The sequence below is a fragment of the Lactuca serriola genome, chromosome 8 (genome assembly GCF_051521515.1).
Source record: "Lactuca serriola cultivar US96UC23 chromosome 8, Lser_US96UC23_V15, whole genome shotgun sequence".
Lineage (NCBI taxonomy): Eukaryota > Viridiplantae > Streptophyta > Magnoliopsida > Asterales > Asteraceae > Lactuca > Lactuca serriola.
The window spans coordinates 84,662,195-84,683,116 of NC_136415.1; the positions used below are offsets into that span (position 1 = coordinate 84,662,195).

The 20,922-nt window shown below is 38.5% G+C and overlaps 1 pseudogene; it reads left to right on the plus strand.

Moving 5' to 3' along the window:
• Positions 1-18,694: 18,694 nt before the first annotated feature.
• Positions 18,695-20,099, plus strand: LOC145067119 (CENP-B homolog protein 2-like; annotated as a pseudogene).
• Positions 20,100-20,922: the final 823 nt, after the last annotated feature.

Here is a 20,922-nt window from a genome sequence, read left to right on the forward strand (position 1 = left end):
AAGACAAAAAGCCCGTGAAAGTGGTCCAACCCAATGCCCACACGACGCAAAGCCCAAATCCAATGACTACGTGGGGCGTACTCAACTCTACACTAAGCGTACAGGCTGCATGGCTAGTACGTTGCGCATACGAGCTTGTATGCCCAACGTACTTACTCATTAATCCATATTCCCATAAAGAACTTAAATCCTTAAGACCTAGGGTTCCAATCACCGATCTAAGTCATATGAAGTACCTAAAACCATAAAGTCGACAACTTGGTGGCTTGCATGCCCCCAAATGAACCTAAACTGGAAATATGACAATCAACTTCCATAAAAATGACCAATACTCATGCATGGATTATCTAAAGCCTCAAAGATGGCAACTTTGTGACTCTAGTACCTAAATAATACCAAGAGTGGGAACTCTAAGCTTCATAAACGGTATGGGATCACAAGATCTCACTAATGGGACCAAAAGGGTCCAAAACTCAACCAAAAGAGATCTAGGATATGAAGTATCAAGTTCAAGACTTTTAACCTTGCACAAGTTTGAAATGAAGCAAACAACTCGGATCTATAAGCTTTTCTTGAACCACCACTTTGCTCCAACCTTCTTTTCCTTGGAAATGGAACGAAACACCAAAAATGCACTCAAGGGACCTTCCAAGCTCAAGAACACACAACAATAGGGTTAGGGTTTCGTGGAGGCTGATAAGGGACAAGAGGGAGGCTGATAAAAGAGGTCCTTCTAGCATAATGTTTTCTAAATAGTGCTGAAACCCTAAAATGTAGGGGTTTGGGTCTAGACACATACGTTGCACGTACTCCTTTGTATGCAGCGCGTACATGCATGACACCCGTGTTGTAACGACATGAAAATTTAAAACAAATTTTCATTTTTCAACATAACATGTCTCATACAAATCATCTCAAAACTCAAGTGTATCCAATGTTATCACGGTAAAACATATCCCAAAATCTCAAATACAAAGTCCTCTATCAGTGTGTACAAATCATGTCGACGTCTTCCCACGATCCTCGCTAGGGTTTCTGTCCACAGCCTGGCCTCGTCGAGTCGACTTGCCGACTCGTCGAGTCCACTCATTAATCCGAGTCATCAGTCGCGATCCTACTCAACGTGTTTAGGCGTCAACTCGACGAGTCCCTCTTCTTAACTCAAAAATAAATACTTAAATTATGATACCTGGAAATCTGGATGTTACAATTCTCCCCCACTAGAATCAGACTTCGCCCTCGAAGTCTCATTCTGCAAACAACTTTGGATGCTGGTCACGCATCTCCGTCTCCGGTTCCCAAGTCAGCTCGAACCCTCTCATTTGTTGCCACTGGACCTGAACCAGGGGCACATCTTTGTTCCTCAGAACCTTGATCTTCCGATCCATGATCGTAATCGGCCTCTCAATGTAATTTAGGCCTGCATCCACCTGAATATCCTCTAGCGGAACTACCGCCGTCTCATCGGTTATACGCTTCCTCAACTCGGATACGTGGAATGTATCATGGATCTGACCCAACTCCTTGGGTAGCTCTAAACAGTATGCTACCTTGCCCACTTTGGAGATCACCCTGAAAGGACCAATGTATCGGGGCCCCAGCTTGCCCCTCTTCCTGAATCGAATCACTCCTTTCCAAGGAGATACCTTCAGGAGAACGAAATCTCCAACCTAGAACTCGAGCTCGGATCGTCGCCTATTCGCATAACTCTTCTGGCGGCTCTGGGCTGTCAGCAACCTCTACCTGACCTACTGTATCTGCATAGTCGTCTTAAGCACTATCTCAGTGCTACCCATCACTCGCTGCCCTACCTCTCCCCAACAGATAGGAGTTCGACACCTCCTCCCATATAAAAGCTCAAAGAGAGGCATACCTATACTCGAATGCTGGCTATTGTTGTAAGAAAACTCAGCCAAAGGTAGGTATATTCCACAACTTCCACCAAAGTCCATAACACATGCCCGAAGCATGTCCTCGAGCGTCTGTATCGTACGCTCGCTCTGTCCATCCGTCTGCGGGTGGTATGTAGTACTGAAGAGCAATCTCGTACCCAACTCCTCATGGAACTTCCTCCAGAACCTGTAAGTGAAACGTACATCTCGTTCTGACACAATCGAGATCAGAACTCCATGCTGCGACACCACCTCTCTCACATATATCTCTTCTAGACTCTTCGCAGAAGAGCTCTCACAGATGGCAAGGAAGTGAGCGCTCTTCGTCAACCGATACACAATCACCCAAATTGAATAAACACCCCTCGCAGTCCTCGGCAATTTGGTGATGAAATCCATAGAAATTTGTTCCCACTTCCACTGGGGAACCTCTAGCGGCTGCAATTTGCCATGCGGACGTTGGTTCTTGGCCTTAACCCGGCGATAGGTCAACCACCTCTCTACAACCCACACAACATTCCTCTTCATACAGGGCCACCAATAATCTCTCTTCAGGTCCAAATACATCTTAGTGGCCCCGGGATGGATCAATAATCTTGATTTATGCGCCTCCTCCATCAATATGCCACGTGCCCCGCCCACAAACGACACCCAACCCCGACTGTGAAAGGTAATAAGCCCTCGGCTATCAGTAACAAAATCGGATACCTGCCCAATCACCCGCTCTCTCTTGCGGTTCTCTAGTCTCACAGCCTTTGCCTGGGCCTCTCGGATGGTATCCAATACTGGAGTCATCACCGTCATCCTCATGCATATATCTCAAATCGGGGCACTCTCCGCCTTGCGGCTCAGAGCATCGGCTACCACGTTAGCCTTGCCCGGGTGGTATAGGATATCACAATCATAATCCTTTACCACTTCCAACCATCTCCTCTGGCACATGTTCAGGTTGGGCTGATCCATCAGATACTTCAAACTCTTGTGGTCCACGTATATGGTACACCGAACCCCATACAAATAATGGCGCCATATCTTGAGGGCAAATACTACTGCCCAAACTCCAGATCGTGGGTGGGATACCTTGTCTCATGAGGCTTCAGCTGCCTCGATGCGTATGTTATCACGTGTCCTCTCTGCATAAGCATCGCACCCAACCCCGATATAGAAGCGTCACAGTACACCATAAAATCATCCATTCCCTCAGGAAGGGCTAACACCGGGGCTTCGCAAAATCTCTGGTGAAGCGTCTCAAACGCGGTCTGCTGCTCTGAACCCCAAGCAAAAACCACGCCCTTCCGGTTCAATCTGGTGAGGGGAACGACAATCTTGGAGAAATCCTTGATAAATCTCCAATAATAGCCGACCAACCCTAGAAAACTCCTGATTTTGGTGGGGGATCTCGGCACCTCCCAACTCACAACAGCCTCAATCTTGGCCGGATCGACCGATATCTCATTCTGATTAATGAGATGCCCCAAGAACTAGACCCCTCGTAACCCGAAATCACACTTAGAGAATTTGGCATAAAGCTTCTCCGATCTCAACACTCCAAGGATCTCCCTCAGATGCTCCTCATGCTGCTCTCTGGATCTCGAATACACTAGAATATCGTCGATGAACACAATCACCGATTGATCCAACATCGGCCTGTATACTCGGTTCATGAGATCCATGAATGCTGCTGGTGCATTGGTGAGCCCAAAAGGCATCACCACGAACTCGTAATCCCCATAACAAGTCCTAAACACCGTCTTCTAAATATCCTCATCACGCACCCTCATCTAGTGATATCCAGACCGCAAGTCTATCTTGGAGAACCAAGAATCTCCCTGCAACTGATAGAACATATCGTCGATCCTCGGTAGTGGATAACGGTTCTTGACCGTCAACTTGTTCAACTCCCAGTAATCAATGCACATCCGGTATGAACCATCCTTTTTCTTGACAAAAAGGATTGGTGCTCCCCACGGCGAGCTAGTCGGTCGGATGAAACCCTTCCTAAATAGCTCATGAAGCTGAGAGGATAACTCCTGCATCTCCGATGGCGCAAGGCGATAAGGTGCCTTGGCAATAGGCGCCGCCCCCGGAACCAAATCGATGAGAAACTCCACCTGCCTCTCGGGAGGCATACCCGAAAACTCCTCGGGGAAAACATCTGGAAACTCTCACACTATCGGAACCTCACCGACAAAACTCGGCCTTTCTGTGGCAACTCGTGTATCCATAACATAGGCTACAAACCCTCTACATCCCTACTGTAGACTCTGTCTCACTCTGGCAGCCGAGCAAAATGCTGACCCAGATCGGGTACCCTCGCCATATACCGTAAGTACTCCCCCACTAGGGTCTCGTATGGTCACCAACTAACGCTCGCAGTCGATAACAGCTCCGAATCCGCTCAACCAGTCCATGCCCACGATGACACAAACATCCCTCATCGCAATCGGTACCAAATATATCGGAAACTCAACACCGAAAATCTTGAGTACACATCCTCGAATCTCATCAGTAGCAAGAACTGCTCGCTCGTCAGCTACAAAAACTCGCAGAGGTCAACTCTATGCCTCTCGTCGGATACTGATGTGCTGACTAAATGCTAAATACACGAAATATCGACTCGCACCCGTGTCAAATAACACCAAAGCAGGTACAAAATTCACAAGGAAAGTACCTAAGCATACCACAATATAAGCACGATATTTCAAACTTAGCATAAGTAAATAAAAAATACATACCAGCCATGACATCGGGTGTTGCGCGGACCTCCTCTGCTGTCAACTGAAAGGCTCTCCCGCGAGCTTCGGTGTCTCGGCCTTCACTAGTCGGGCCTCGGTGGCTCTAGTAGCAGCAGGTGCAAATCCCTGTGTTGATCCCTGAAGTAGTTGTGGGCACTCGGCCTTCCGATGGCCAGTCTGGTTGCAGTGGAAGCAAACTGCAAACCCCTTGGGGGCCATCCCTCGTGAAATGCCCCTCATTGCCACACTTGTAGCACACGCCCGTCTTGCACACTCCCTCATGGCTCTTGCCGCACTTCCCACAAGTTCGGCCATTTAGTCCTGCGGATCTCGAATCAGGGGCTTTGCCCGCTTGGCTACCGGCAGAGACTGTACTGGCCGCCTATCCCTCCTCTAAGACTCGGCCTCCTCCTTACCCTGAGTCTCTAGCTCGATCTCCCTCTTCCGGGCATTTTCCTGGAGCTCAGAAAATGTCCGGTATGACAAGTTTGCCATGAACTCACGAATCTCTCGCCTCAGTATACTCAGATATCGAATCATGCGTGCCTGCTCAGAATACACATGCTCAGGGAAAAACAACGCCCTCTCGTGAAACATCCGTGTAATCACAGTCACGGATCTGTCCCCTGCTTGAGGAGCAAGAACTCCTGGGCCAAATGTTCCCTCTCCACCGAGGGAACATACTAGTCTCTGGACATTGTGGTGAACCTCTCCCAGGTCACCGTGGTAAGCTCTGTAGGAGTAAAATCCGTCGTCACGAACTTCCACCAGTCCTTCACTCCCAAGCGAAGCTGGTTCAGCGGGAACCGTGCCCTCAGATGCTCATGACGTGAAAATGTGTAGAAGCATCCCTCGATGTCAGAGATCCACCTCATTGTGGCTATTGGATCCTGAGTCCCGTCAAACTCTGGTGGCTTCGTGTTGTTGAACTCTCGGTACAGCAACGAGTCAACCACCTGCGGCCTCGCGACAGCGACAACCGCAGTGGCTGCAGCAGCAGCTGCGTCAGGCATAGCAGCATATTGCTCGTCGAATGTCTCAATCAGCGTGCTCTTGATAGACCCAAACACCTCCGGTATCTCAGCTCGGATGTCGGGGGCCACCTCCTCGTGAATCGTCCTACAGATCTCTTCATCACTAGTACCACTGGTCCCACTGCCTCATGGGTTGTGGCTCATCCTCACCATGATGCCTCTGAAATACGACATAAAGTAATCAGAGACTCGATCGAGATTACTCACACTTGATCAACCGTTCTTACTTGTTCCTTAGCACCCTAAGGATTCTTACTTGGAATGTTTACCGATTAGGTGCTTTCAATAGTACGGGCCCAATACTACCTTCCGCACCATATATGTATCCACACCGAGCCCTCCTCCTAGGATCCCAATTTGCAAGTACTCTATACCCCCTGAATTCTACCTACTCTCAAGGAGACTTCTCACAAGCTACTGTTTGCTACCTACATGCACTCAAAGCAACTCACATCAGCATAAACTCCTAGGCTAAGGCATCACATATCAGACCACCTAGTCCTAAGATATGATTTACCTAGCCTACTCTAGCATGCATAGCACTTCACATAATATCTCATAACACATAATGTAAGGGTATTTTGGGAAATCACCGTTCGGGCGCTGGCTGATCGTACACACTGCTCCTTTTTGCTTTTCTCAAAATCTTTTACTCTTTTTTTTTTTGAAAAAGTGTTTATTTTATGAAAGTTTTTCTCAAATCCTCAGTTTGAATTCAGATACGCCCGGAGGTGCATCCTAATCCCTCAAACCAAGGCTCTGATACCAACTTGTAACGACGTTAAAATTTAAAACAAAATTTCATTTTTCAACATAACATGTCTCATACAAATCATCTCAAAACTCAAGTGTATCTAATGTTATCACGGTAAAACATATCCCAGAATCTAAAATACAAAGTCCTCTATCAGTGTATACAAATCATGTCGGCGCCTTCCCGCGATCCTCTCTAGTACCTGAAACACATATCACATAACACGGTAAGCATAAATGCTTAGGGAGTTCCCCAAAATACGCATACAACACATAAGCCACTCGAGGCTATAAATCGGTATGACCCTCCGGTGAATTTGTCTCAGCGGGACCCTCCAGTCCCGTAGCTCCTTGGACCTTCCGGTCCGGTCTAACTCATTGCACCCTTCGGTCCGGTCTGATCGAGGACCCTTTGGCCTCGTGAGTCGTTGGACCCTCTGGTCCGGTCTGTATAACACATAGCATACATATAACACAATGCACATAAATCTCAACCATACACATACACATAAGACCCTCCGGTCTGCACATAGATACCATTCATGGTAATGTATAGTGAGAAGACTCACCTCGGGTAATCTTTGAAAGTCTTAAACTCGAAATACTTATCTAGCCTCCGCCTAATCACATAAAGTAATTTACCTCTAATTAACAATGATTCTCAAAGGCTAGACTAATCCCTTCCTATAATCTCACAGAAGGGGAAAAGACCATTTTACCCCTCCAATGGTCCAAATGTCCAATTGTTGACCAAACCCTAAAAGTCAACGAAAGTTAACTCCAGTCAACGTTCCAACTTTGACCAAACTCGTCGAGTGCAATCGGGTGACTCGGCGAGTCCATGCGTGTTCTCTGAATCCTCCCAAGGCCTCACTCGACTCGTCGAGTTAACATTTCACTCGACGGGTTACCACTGATCATGAATCGCAAAGCAACCCGATCCGACTCATCGAGTCCTTCCATGGACTCGACGAGTTTCCTCCATGGAAATGCTTAAACGAACTTCTGAGGTCAGATCTGTTTCTCTAACTTGTAGATCTGACCTTCTAACACCCAAAAGTAACGTAAAGGTCCCATCTTTATTTTCATGCATCACACACATGGCTCTATTTAATGAAATAACTCTTATAATGGTAACCTAGAGTCAAACTCTTATGGGACTGCATAAAGCTGAATGATTGGGACACTGTGGACCTCTCAAGGTCCAAATCTAAGGTCTATTCCTCAATGGGACTCCACATGCTCCATATTCCAACTAAATAAAGGGGTAAAGAAACCCTAGATTCATGAGATCTACTATATACATGAAAATAGGCATGGATTCATACCTCAAACAGCAACCTTTGATGAAGTGATAGTATATCTGAGCTCCTCAATCAGCCTAGCTTGAATCTCCTCCTTCCTTCTTGCAAGAATGCACTAATGGTGATGAAATTAGCTCCTTCCCTCACTCTCTGGTTCGTTTGGGTTTCTCAAGTGTGTGTGTGGCCGCAAATGAAAGCCATAAGGATCCTTGAATAGGGCGTAGGCCCAAAGATTTAGGGTTTCTGTCCATAGCGCGGACTCGTCGAGTCGACTTGCTGACTCGTCGAGTCCACTCATTAATCTGAGTCATCATTCGCTATCCTACTCGACGAGTTTAGGCGTCAACTAGGCGAGTCCCTCTTCTTAACTCAAAAATAAATACTTAAATTATGATACCTGGAAATCCGGATGTTACACATGTCCAACCTCCATTAGTACGCCCAGCGTATGACACCCCCCTAAGCCCAAAATGAAATATAAATCCCAAAACTTCAAAGCCCAAACGAAATATTTACGCAACCAACAATATAAAAACAGTACCTTGGGAACTGAGCGTTACATTTTTCATTTTGAAAACCTGGTGGTTGTTTGACATAAACATTTTCTTCTAAGACTCCATTGAGAAAAGCACATTTGACATCCATTTTTTGTACACATCAATGTCTTTTTGTGCTGCATATGCAAGAAATATTCAAACAACCTTAAGTCTTGCGACAGGGGCAAAGGTTTCATCATAGTGAACATTAGATTAACCCTTTGGAAAATCATTTTGCTTTGGAGTGGTATTATTTTGAGAAAATGTCTTAACTTGTTCAGATGGTTTTTTCTTAAAAACATTTTGTTTTTGAAAAGTTTTGACATTTCTCCAATAGACTTTGTTTCGTGATTTTGACATCAAAACACCTTCCTCTTTTGCAACCTTTTGAACATTATCATTGAAAATTTATGCTTTTGTTTTCTTAGTTTTTGAAATTGGTTCATTTGTTTGATTATCAACTTTTGATTTTTCAGATTTAACTTCCCAAACTCGTTTCGGTTTTTTTCTTTGAAAAGTTGTTAAGTTCTTGTTTAGGGTATTTTCAACTGTGCTTTGATTAGAAAAGAACCCTTCTTTTTTTGTTGCTTTGTTGTCTTCCTTAACAATTTTGTTGATTTCAGGATTCACTTTGTCACTATTTCCAGTGGCAACAGATACTTAATTTAGGAACATAACTTCATCGATGCATTTGAAATTCGGATAGACAACAGAGTTGGATTCAAGATAATGAGGACCCTTTTCTTTCATCACCTTTTTGAACTATTTTGTTTCCTTATAAACTTGTTCGACAAAAACTCAGGGAATAGTTTTTTCAATCGAAATGTCATCCTCGTCACTATCAGTCTCACAGTCTTCGACAGCCACCTGGCTATATTCATGAATTTTCGATGTAGAGGATTGATCAATGTTAACCTTATCCATTGAATCATGACAAATTTCTTTGCATTTGGCCATTGAAGTGACATCAATGGCAGATAATTGAGAACAATCAACAGTTTCCTCTTCCTCAATTTCACTGATATTGTCAGCATCATCTTCGATATCAACAAAATTTTTTTGAGAGTCTAAAGTCTTAGTCACAGTCATGTTCAAAATTTTGATTTGTTTAGTTTTACTAAGAATCTCATTCACAATATGCATAAATTCATTAGCATTAAAACATTCAACAATGCTAACAATTCCATAAGCATAAGAATCATTAGGGACTTTATCGAATTCTGAGATTTAATTTTCACAGTCATAAGAAGTTGTATCTATTTTCTCTCTTTCGTAAACCATGCAAGTCAATAACTTCCTATGTTGCTCTTTGCATATTTCAGACGAATCATGAAGTTCAGTTAATTTTACATACATTCTTTTAGCACTGTTACAATAAATATTTCGTTGTTTCATGAACATAACATTTTCTGCCCTAACCGAATCCCTATCTAAAGTAATATTATTCAGTTGTAGCTCTAGACTATCTATTCAATTTCTCTTAGACTCCAAGTGTTTTTTAGTATCTAGCAACAAAGTTTATGATCGCTCAGCTTCTCTACTAACAGAGATTAGCATATCATTAATATAAGAGAGTATCATGAAAATCAGATAAAACAGTAAGATAAGAACTTGAAGTAATGTTAAAAGATTCAAGAAGAGTACATACCTTAGATGTCATAGGATATTTGTCTGCTCTTGTTGACACGAAGCATTTTCCAGTAAAGTTTTGCTCTTTTGAATTGCCCTTTTTGAATCTTGCATACATTGCAACATGGGTGGGGTTTCTCATTTCTTCATCGTCGGAACTAGAAGACCAAATCTAGTAGGTTCCATCCCCTTCAACACCACCCTTCGCAACCAGAGACAGCCCTTTTGTTTTAGCTCTCACCTCTTCTAACCTATTGACATAATGTACCTCATCCTTAACTCTCTCCTTCTTCTCCTCTCTCTTTCTCAGCATGCAATCTACTGCCAGATGGTTCATACCATTACAGTAACTGCAATCGAACCCAAAATCTGCTTTCAACTTCTTATCATCCTTCTCAACAACAATCTTGATCTCTTTCTTCTATTCCTTCGACTCCACTCTAGTTCCTTTCCCAAATGAGGTGTTTCCCTTGAATTCATTGTTGTTTTTTTTTATTTTGGATTGAAAGGCTTCTTAAACAACTTTTTCACTTTATTGTTAGAATAGTAAGCCACAACCTCATCCTCCGAATTCATAAAGAATCCTTCATCTTCATAACCAGCTTGCTTAGCAACCTCGATCTCAAAATCCTTCACCGACACCTTCGACGTCAAGGCCAGTAGACCTCCCAGATTCATCTTCCCTTCTTCATCTATCTCATTGATTTCGCTCTCATGATCTTTTAGCATATTATAAAAGTATTCCAGTGAATAGCCATCGAAGCTTTGCTGAGTTTTTATCATCAAGCTTATATTCCTCCACTATTTTCGTAACCCAATCAGAAATGTGAGATTGTATTCGAGAGTTGAGCGTGTAACTCCATAGTGTTAGATGCCATTTCATTCATCTTATAGGGTAGTTTTTATTATAATTTTAGCATCATATTTTGTACATTTTCATGTCATTTGTTTAAATAATTTTCAGCTCATGTCTTTCGTTAGAATTCTCGTACGGCTCATGTTTCTATGTCAATTTTAGATAGTTCGAGTGGAGTAGTGCTTTGGGAGCAATTGGATGCGCGTTTGGAGCTTAAAATGGAGCTTGGAACTTATGGGATATGCTGAGGAATGATTGGAAGATGCTTTGATCAATAAACATCTGATCAAATTGATCACACGAAGATAGAATTTGCAATCTAAAGTTAAAGGATGTTGCTGGCAGATTTGACCCCTTGTCAGTATTGTAGCCATCAAGAACCGTAACTCCAATTGACGTGATTCAAAATGATTTGGAAAGTAGACGAAATTTCGGACATCTTAGGCAAAACATGCAATCACATGTTGCCTTTATGAGATCGCATGGAACCTTTATGCGATCGCAGGTTAGGTCGCAGCATGGATTCAAGGTTGTTTAGTGCCAAAAATCATCCAGAAGTGAAAAATGAAAACCTGCGATCACAGGTTGTGTACATGCGATCGCAGGTTGGCCAAAAAGTGCCAAAATAGCATCCTACTTCATTAAAAAGGCACGAGACGTGTTTTTTTCAAAACCTACGATCGCAGGTTGTGCCCATGTGATCGCATGCGCATCGTTTTTGTTGTTGGACATATAAATAGACCCTGATAGCATTCCAGTAACCTAACTTGGCGATTCCATAGGTACCAGACGACAAAAATACGATTTTGGAGGTGTTTCTTCTCCGATTTCAACAATTTCTGAAGATCTAAAGACCGTGGATCATCTCCTTCAAGTAAATTAGTATGATTAGTTGTTGATGTCTCTTTTCATTTGTTTTTATCAGATTTTAGCCATGTATGGCTAAAACCTTAGTTTTCAGTTTTGCAAAGGCAAGTACTTTTCATGTGATTGATCATTAGATCAGTTTTTTGATTTGTGTTTCTATCTAGATTCTTCAGTTTTGTTCTTAATGAATGCTTGATTTTAATTCTTGTTAGTCTGATCACCTAGCTAGGGTTTTATCATTCCAGTTAATTCGTTAATAGAATCTGTAATTTTTCTTCTCAACTACTAAAAGTAAGAAGTATCAGATTGGTTCCGTTTTGGGATTTAACTCTCATATAAACTGTAAAAATCATATATTTACACTTCCGAGCTTGTGAGAAGTATTGGGTATTGCTGGGAATTTTACAAAGAACTTAATGCAACTTTTCTAATCTTAATTAAGAACTTGTTTGATTAGACAGTAAAAAGTTAGGGTTAATTGAAGAGCTTGTTTTGATTAACTTGTTTAGGTTAAAGAGAAACTACTAGAGCTTATTAGTTTTTCTCAGTACTAGCTTAAATAGAATGCATCTCAAATAATCAGATCTGGATCAGTTGCATGATTGGGAAAGTCACAGCAGAACTGGAATTATTTTTATTATCGATTTTCGTTTCATTTAATATCACTGCATTTTTAGTTTTTAGTTTAATCAAAACCCCCCCTTTTATAATTTTTGTTTTGACTAGATGTGCCTGATGCAAAAAGGCATTGACCATTAGGCTGTGTCCCTGAGGATTCGACCCTGTTTTCCTGTGCTATATTTTTAGTGCATTCCAAGTAGCGATAAATTTATTTGTTTAATACGTGCGCGACAGTGTGTTAACACATAGCGATTACACTTGAATATCAACTCATTCAAGTGTTCGTAGTAGAGTTCGATGGTTTCACTTTCCTTTTGCTTGAATTCACTATTTCACCGAGCTCTTCTTCGTTTTCTCACTTCGTTGATATTTTTCCTTCAAAGTATCCCAGATCTCTTTAGCAGTTTTGCAACCTAGGACAAAATTGTAAATAACTGGTGGAAGAGCATCACAAAGTTCACGAAGACACTTTTTGTCATTAGCTTTTTGTTTTTCAGCTTGCAAGGCAACATCAGCAGAAGAACATGTTGTTCTAATTTGTTCTAGCCTTCCTAAACGGTAACTTCCACTCATAACACAACACCATAGATCCTCGTCGATCTTGTTGAGGTAATCTTCCATGCGATCTACCCATTGCTCTTAGTAATTTGGAATATGCTTTGGAATCTTAGTGGAAGATCCAAGCAGATGAGAAAAGCTAGACATTGTGTTAATGTTGAAATTCGCCATTGTTGTACGGACTGAAATGACGAAAAGATTCAGAAAAGGAGATCTAATGGATAAATCTTTCAGAAAATGTTCAGAAAACACTCGATTAATCAAACGATTGTAGAATCGTAACAAATCACTCAAATAAAACTAGTTCTCTTAATCAAAAGTGCAGAAATCTATTGAATCGGAAAGAACGATTCATAACTTTTGAAAAAGATGAGAAAACCAAAAATGATTGATTGTATCCTGCTTTGATACCAAATGTAGTTCGTTTGAATCAAGTATTAAGAACAAAATCAAGAACAAAAAGATTTAAGAACACATATGTAAATAAATTCGGTTTGGCTCGTTGATTGCGTTTGAACAACTACAAGAAGACAAGAGAGTAAAATCACAAAAGCTCAAAAGCTTACTCTCGACTCCTATACTTACCCTATTATAGGGTGATACAGACGCATACAAAAAATACATAAGGGCTTAACATTTGAGCTTCAACCTCTAAAACTGCGTTACATAATACATACATTCGAAGTGCATGACTTCGACATCGACACTACCCAAGCCTAAATGTACTTCGACACCTCACTATATACTTCGAACCTTACACTAAGGGAAGACAAACACTTGGTCTAGGAGTTTGGGGTGGTGAAGAAGATGGTAAATTAGTGGCTAATGTGAGAATCGTTGGGGTAACATCAAAACTTGGTAGAGGTGATGAGAGTACAGGAGGAGAGATAGACGAGACATGAAAACGGGAAAACTTCTTCGTTGAAGACTACATGCCAGGCAATGTAGATTCGAGAGGAGGGTTCATGGTAGCACAAATAACCTTTATGAGAAGCACTGTAACCAATAAAGACACTAGGTAATGACCGGAAATCGATTTTATGTTGGTTATAAGGGCGTAGAAAGGGATAATAGAGGCAAACAAAGGTTTTGAGAAATGCATATTCAGGAGCTTTAGCATATAATTTTTGGTTAGTTGATTGGAATTGGAGAATAGGGGTTATGGTGCGATTGTGGAGATAAGTCATTGTTTTAAAGGCATGCTCCCAGAAGACATGATGAAGAAAGGAGTGCATAAGAAGAGTGAGGCATTTCTCTATGATCACTTGATTCCGCCTCTCGATTGCCCCATTGTGATCCTGAGTATGAGGACAAGAAACACGATGTTCAATGCCATGTTGGGTGAGATATGTGGAAACACTACGATATTTTTCTCCCCAATCGGATTGAAGGCTCTTGATGGTAGTTTGAAATTGTGTTTTGATCATTTGATGAAATTTTATAAAAGTTGGAAGCACTTCAAATTTGTGAGATAGAAATAAATCCACATAAATATGGTGCATTCATCAATAAAAAATACAGAGAGGGTCCCCATACATCACAATAAAGCAAATAAAAAGGTTTTAGTGAAGTAACATGAGAATTACTTAAAGGAAAATGGTGGTAGACTCATAGACAGTTGGGAAGTGCTTTGATGAAGTTGGAAACTTGAAGGAATACAAAAGATGCTTTAGAAGAGGAGTGTGGGGGTGAGCAAGTCTCTTGTGCCAGCCATGAAGGGAAGTACGAACTCCAGAAAGTTCCATAATATGAGGAGATTTATTTGGTAATTTATTTAGGGGGGATGGAACACGATAAAGACCATCTTTAACGTCCCTGGTTAGAAGAGTTTTTCCTTGCAATGACTTGAAAAAACAACGAGTACGATAAAATTGTAAATAGACATCGTTGTTTGAACTCATTTTAGAAACACTAAGGAGACGTTTGGTGATTTGTGGGACAACAAGAACAAAAGGCAGATGAAGGTTGTGCAGAGCAAATGAGCCAATATGCGAAATAATTTTTTTTTTTTTACCATTCCCGTCTTGAAGCTTGTAAATGCCTTGATAGTCATCAACAATGGTCATGTTTTGGAAATCTCGTGTAACGTGGTCGGTGGCACCGATATCAAAGTACCAATTTGGATCAATTGTGTTAGACGAATTGGATTGTTCGACAAAGTGGGCTTGACGAGACTGTAGATTACAGGGATTGGGCCTACGAGATGGATAGTCCACTAGGCTGGATCGTTTCCAATGGTCCACTGCTTCATGACCTCGCTTATTACAAAATTGACAGTGTGGTCGATGTCTTCTGGGATCAGTAGAACGGGATCCTGGTGAATTGGTGGATGAAGAAGTTAAACCGGAGGCATGTGGACATAGTTACGTGCGATGAACATTCAGAGCAATTGGGATGGAAAAGTTAGGAGCTGGAGAAGGAAGAACAAACTGTCGATTGTGCTCTTGTTCTATTCTTGCTTCTTCTTGAAGAAGAAGACTAATTAGGTCATCAACGTTAGATGCATCATCTTTAACCATATATGCGGCAGTGAAGGGACTATAAGAGGAATCAAGGCCACTAAGGATATGCCTAACTAAATCTTCATTGGAAATTAGGTGAAGGTTTTCCGCCAGGGAGTTCGCGATGGTTTGTTTTAATTTGCTCGAAATATTCTAGCATGGTCATGAATCCTTAGGAAAGGATTTGAAGCTTGAGCTTCATAGACACGCGATGAGACTTAGTTTGGGCCTGAAACGTTTGCTCAATAGTGATCCAAGAAGAGTGAGAGGTGGTAGTGCAAGCAACGATGGCTAACGCACGCTCATATAAGGTGGATCTAAGCCACAATAGAACGAATAAATCTCTTTTCTTCAACAATTAAAAATCAGGGTTGGGTTCGGTGGTGGGAGGAGTGATAGGGTGGGTTTCAGCATGGGGATTTGGGGCTAAGACGAAGGACTCGAGGGAAAATACAATCGTGGTGCACCATAGACAATAATTCTCAGTCTCCAATTTGATGTTAATTGAAGGAATTTAGAAGGAAGAGTTGGTAGCAAGACCAAGAATATGTTGATTGTTATTGGCCATGGGTGAGAAGAAAGTGACAGAGAAAAAAAATACTAGCTCTGGATATGATGTAAGCAATGAATACTGAAAAGTTCTTTTTGTATATTCAATGTTCTTAACATTTACATGAGATGAGTATATATACAGAGAGATACAAATGAATCCTAAATACAAGCACATGACTAGGTATGTTAATTTGACTAAGACTAAGTCTATATATGTGGTTGTGGTTAGACACACATGTGATAAATAAGAAAGTTACCATTATTAGACCACCTATGTAATTACTTTATCTTTTGCTTAGTTATTTATCATTTCGGTCATATTTATTTTGAATTGATACTTTAAAAATGTTTAATGTTTATATTTAACTCTTTTTTAATCAACTCGTGTAGTCGCGAGTCTCACAACTATTTTTATTTCTAAATTTTACTAAATGCTTAATGTTTATATTTAACTATTATTTAATCAACATGTGTACTATATATGTCTCACAACTAGATAAAGTCAATATTATAAATTTATATAGATATTGCATTTCAAATAAGTAAGTTTAATGTGGAAAGATTCTAAATAACATTTTATATATATTAGATGTAAATCGTGTGAGACCAAAGGAAGCAAACATTACCTAAACAAACCATAAAACATCATTTCTAATAAATAAAGAACTTTTTGTTACATGTTTTTTTCTTCTTTTTTTAGACACATAACATTTTCTAGAATTTTTGAATTTTTTATTTTACGCTTGTCATTTTATTGTATTTTTCATTTTATTAAATTAAAATTCCACATTTAATATGTAAGGTAATATATATGTAAGGTACTTATTAGAAAATGGTTTATATATGTAATGTATTCAATACATTAAAACCTCATTAATTTTTATAATTCAAAATTTTTCTCATATTTTTTATAAATTCAAAATTTTCAAATTGTTAAAATTTCATATTTAATTTTTTTTAAATACACTCATATAATACATGAGTCTCACACCTAGTAATACGAAACATCAATGAATCACTTAAACAAGAGCGGATTCACAAATTAAAAAGGAAAAAAAAACAAATAACATACATATTAATCAAAATTACAAATTCCAATTTAATGAACAAATATAACAATAACTTTGATCAATATCAAGTTAAAAATCAAAACACACAAATTAAAACTATATATATTTTAAACCAATTCACAAAATAATTTCTTAAATATATTTATATTTTTACTTTTTTTTTGGCATGTTCAATGTCTATACTGCCATTACTAATGGTTTTGAATTACAAGCGTGATTGATAAAATTAATTTGTAGCTTGAAGCTGAAAGTTAGTATTTGGTAGTTAGAGTTGTAAATTGTATATTGTATTTATATAAAAATATTGGCAAAAATGGTTAGTTTTTATATGTGTAAATTTACATAAACTAAAAACTAAAAACTTCAAAAAAAAAAAAAAAAAAAAAAAAAAAACTCTAATCTCTGAAAAATTAAAAATTTTCAAAAGCTAATCGAAGTATCTTTTGGATCTTTAATTTTTTTAAAATAAAAACTAAAAAGCTCCTCTCGAAAGTTTTATATGAACACTACCAAAGATATCCGCAAACTTTTTCATGGATTTATATGAAAAAAAAAAAAAAAGAAAAAAAGAACTTGTATTACTTCAATAACAGTTTACCAAAAGTAACGTGACAAATTCCAACTTTTTATTTGGATTTTATTGATTTTAACTAATTATTTACATTTGAATAAAAAAAATAAAGTGGGTCCAAAAGCCCAAATTTGTGGGGAAATGCGTGGGGACTCACCTTCTGAGTAAAAACTAAAAAGTGAATATATGCCCACAGAAACTTGTATACGCCACCAAGCTTTTATGGTTCCACCCACCTTACTCTATTTATATCCTACCTTCTGTTTTTATCTTTTTCACACCAATGTGATGTCTATTCTCTTCATTTTTTAGACTTGAAGCAAATTAGAAAAAATTGATAAAACATCAGAATGGATAATTTCTAACATAAATTCATTGACGATGAGTTGTTATTGGGAGGCGAAAACTCTGCTAAATGGAATTAATGGGCACCAATAAATGTTCGGAGTATATTTTATTAGATAAACTAGTTGCGACATTTATATATAATATAAATTTATTTAAAAAAATAAACAAACATGAAAATCTTATAATTTAGAAAAAATAAATTTATAAGAAAAAAAAGTAAAATATTAATCATTAAAATTGAAATGCTTATTTATCTTTTAAATTTAAACTAATAAATTAAATAAATAAACAACTAAAATAATTAGATTCAATTTAAAAGATATAAGAAAAGTTGCATTAATAAATTGAATATACATTTATTATTAAATTTATTACATTTAAGTATTATATGAAATTTAATAAAATGAAAAAAAAAACACAAAATGACATTTGAAATAATACATAAGAGAATGATAAGCGGTAAAATTATTTTTATTTATTAGGGAGAATTGCCAACTACAATAAACTTTGTTAAGAGAACCCTAAACCCTAAAACCTCTATAAATTAATAATGTTGGGACTAAAATATTTTATTAATTTAGCAAGATATTATTATATCGATAAATGAATAAATTATTAATTTAAAGAGTTGACATATATTTGTGAGCAACTCTCAAATTAATGCATCAACCTTCAAAATTTCTATGTCCGTTCACTTTACTTATTTGAATAAAACAGAAACAATGACCTTCAAAATTCTCATGTACATTAATGAACTTATCAAGTTCAATGTACATAGATCTGGATTGATCACTATAAAATGTATAAGGATAAATTTTAAAATCACATCAACTATGACTTCTAAACTAAAAGGTGTTAAAAAAATCAATGATGACCAATCAACAACGAAAACTATTATACGAGTATTAGAGAGATCACCAAGAATGCACTCAACAAGATTTGGTGAAGTGGGCTGACAAAACTTTCGATTTTAGAGTTAGTCGATGAACAATATCAAACACTCTTAAGAGATCATCAAAGTTCCTATCGGCTAACTTTGACAAAGATGGATCTTCCAAGCGTCGGAAAGCAACCAAGTATCCGAACATGCAGAAAGTTGTTTATGAATGGTTTCTCCAACATCATAAGCGTGTGGATATAACAGGAGAGTTAATCATAGAGAAGGCGGTTGAGACATTGAAGCTTTTGCATACACATGATTCTTTTGAGCATAATCTTCCACAGGGTTGGCTTGAGAAATTCAAGTTAAGGCATGGTTTCAAATCGTATCACCGATTCGGAGAAAGTGGTTTAGTCGACACACATGACATGGAGAATAAATTGGAGTCTATAAGGGAAAAAAATAATCAATTTTCAATGAAATATGTTTTTAATATGGATGAAACAGGTTTGTTTTATAGGTTACAAGTTGACCATTTACTTGCAACACAACAACTGGAAGGTAGGAAACAAGACAAGGAAAGATTTACAATTGTTATCTATTGCAATGTGGATGGCTCGGAAAAAAATTCTCATATGGATCATTGGTAAGTATGCAAAGTCACGTTGTTTTTAGAATGTCAACATGAATAGCCAAGATTGTGAGTACCGTGCCAACAAAAGAGCATGGATGACTGGGTTGCTTTTCGAAGAATATATTTGTTGGCTAGATGATCAAATGCACGGTCGGAAAATTCTCTTGGTAGTGGATGATTGTCCAGCCCATTTAAAAAATATTCAAGGGTTGCAAAATATCGAGTTGTTTTTTCTACCACCAAACATAACTTCAAAAATTCAACCATGTGATGCAGGGATAATTAGAGCCTTTAAAATGTATTATCGTAAAAAGTTTTATCATAAGATTTTGAAAGGTTATGAGTTAGACATTTCTTCTCCAAAAAAGATTAATCTTTTAGATGCCATCAACTTGGCCGTCTTGGCTTGGAGAAATGTGAAACAAAAGTCCATAAAAAATTGCTTTCGACACTGTAAAATTTGTTTGACTAATCCAACCGACTCAAATGATTTAAACGACGTAAATTATAGAGAAGACATTCATGAGCTTGAGAACTTGATTACAGGAATGCATTCTCGGCACAAAATGGATGATGAAGTTGATGATGATTTAGTACCTTTGGAACCGGTCACTTGGAAAGAAACATTGCAAACGGCAATAACTCTTCACAACTTTTTGTTGCAATACGATAATACAGTGTCTCAACTCTTAAGTGCAATTGAGAGATTTAAAGATGAATTCAATATAAATTTGAAATTTACAAAAAAAAACAAGTGACTATAGATTCATTTTTACTAGACAATTCTAGAATTTTAGAATATTTTAGGAATTATTAATTTATAGTTTCGCTGGAACCAATATATTTACATTAAGATTTCAAAAAAATTATTATTTTATTATTTTATTGATTGAGGTCCAATTTTGTACGGGTCCCAAGTTGGAACCGGACAAATTATTAATTTTATCGAGTATTAATTTATCGAGGTTCTACTGTAGATTAAATTTATCGTTAGTGTGACTTAGATATGGCGTCATTTTCCATTAGAGAATGATAATATGGGTTGATCAATTGCGTCTTAAGTGAGAAGCTAAGAAAATGGTTGGCTGTGATTATTCTTATTTCTGCGTGGATTTTTTTAGAGTTTTCGGGTTATATGATTTTTTTGTTCTTAAAATCCATTCTTTTTCTATATAAGCGGTGGGATTTTCTTGAATATAAGTGAATAATTTGCTGTATTTTTCTGTATTTTGACTATAGTATAAGGTTTTATTTGAACATTAAGATAATCGGATGATTTATCTGATAGATGGTTTTTTTTTTTCTGTATTTCACCCACATTTTAATTGAACTTTCCAATTTTCGAAAATCATCTATGGAACATTTGATGACATGGCACCTAGAAGGCCCAAATGAAAGACTCGTGTGAAAGGTTGTGTGTCTACTTATCTTGAACTCGTGAAGTCTTGAATCGGAGTCGGCATGGTAGAATCTAACTTCGAAACTCGGTCACAACATTGGGACACAAAAGGGGAAAATGATATAGGGTTGTTAGGGTGCATATGGACCCACCACTAGATTTTCTTAGTCCAAATCCAACGT